The sequence below is a fragment of the Triticum dicoccoides genome, chromosome 3B (assembly GCF_002162155.2).
Source record: "Triticum dicoccoides isolate Atlit2015 ecotype Zavitan chromosome 3B, WEW_v2.0, whole genome shotgun sequence".
NCBI lineage: Eukaryota > Viridiplantae > Streptophyta > Magnoliopsida > Poales > Poaceae > Triticum > Triticum dicoccoides.
The window spans coordinates 836,094,092-836,095,077 of NC_041385.1; the positions used below are offsets into that span (position 1 = coordinate 836,094,092).

The 986-nt window shown below is 42.9% G+C and overlaps 1 protein-coding gene across 1 annotated transcript in view; it reads left to right on the forward strand.

Moving 5' to 3' along the window:
* The window catches only part of LOC119280223 (endogenous alpha-amylase/subtilisin inhibitor-like), a 7,345-nt gene that overhangs the window by 577 nt on the left and 5,782 nt on the right, over window positions 1-986 (forward strand). The gene's annotated exons all lie outside the window — the stretch shown is intronic.

The following is a 986-nucleotide window of genomic DNA, read 5'->3' on the forward strand; positions in this document are numbered from 1 at the left end:
ATCGAATACCAGCGCTTAATTTGCACCTACAGCGTACTTGGCCCCCCTATCTCTACGTGCACTCTGAAGAAAGAGAAAAAGGCCCACGTACAGGCCCATGCTAGGCATTATCTCACGTGCAATCTGGCATTGGCGAAGTCAGGCATTATCTCCCGTGATTATCGCGTGATTGGATTAGGGATGCGCCGCCGCCGTCCGTCGTCTGCCTGCCTCTGCTCCCCCCTACTAAGATCTGATTCATACAACGACACATGCTACTCCACTCACCAGTTCTTCTGGCCGCAGCCACGAACTAGCCAAGGTTAACACATCACACCATCTACTAATCTCTCAATTCTCATCTTGTATGGGTATGGTGTTGAACTTCTACGTCAGATCTTAGTTATTTTCGTTGTGTGATTTCTTATGTGTTGCCGCGCTAGAGTATAGGCACCTGCAATGATTCGAAAGCTGGGAACCATCAATGCTTCGTCCAGCATCTGTAAACAACTATGTATGTGTCGTGCCAGCCATTGACGACTAGCCGGTCAACTTTGACCGAGGGGACGCGGAGGAACTGGGTTTGATTCTGTAGGTATGTATTCTGGCAACATTGATCAATTTTTGCTAATAGAACAATACAATGTCCTAATACAACCAGCAATGGTTTGCCATTCCAATCTATATATATGCAAGCTAAAAGCCAACCATTTGATTATACATGATTATGATTGTTCATATATCTTAAGTTTCCATAAGAAAATGTTTTTAGCAATGCATTTCATGTCATATTTCAGAGTAGTTTGATTATAAAATTTGTCTTATTGGCTCTTATGTGGAATTATTGACCAATATTAGCTATCGCTAGAGACGCTCCAGCTACCAAAAAAAAAAGTGTGTCTAGGCAAAGTTAAATGTGTATGATGCTTGAATATACAAGTATTGTGTAGTAGTGAGGCGAACCAATTTTTTTTTTGGCTTCATTGCCATTCGCCCCCCCCCCCCTT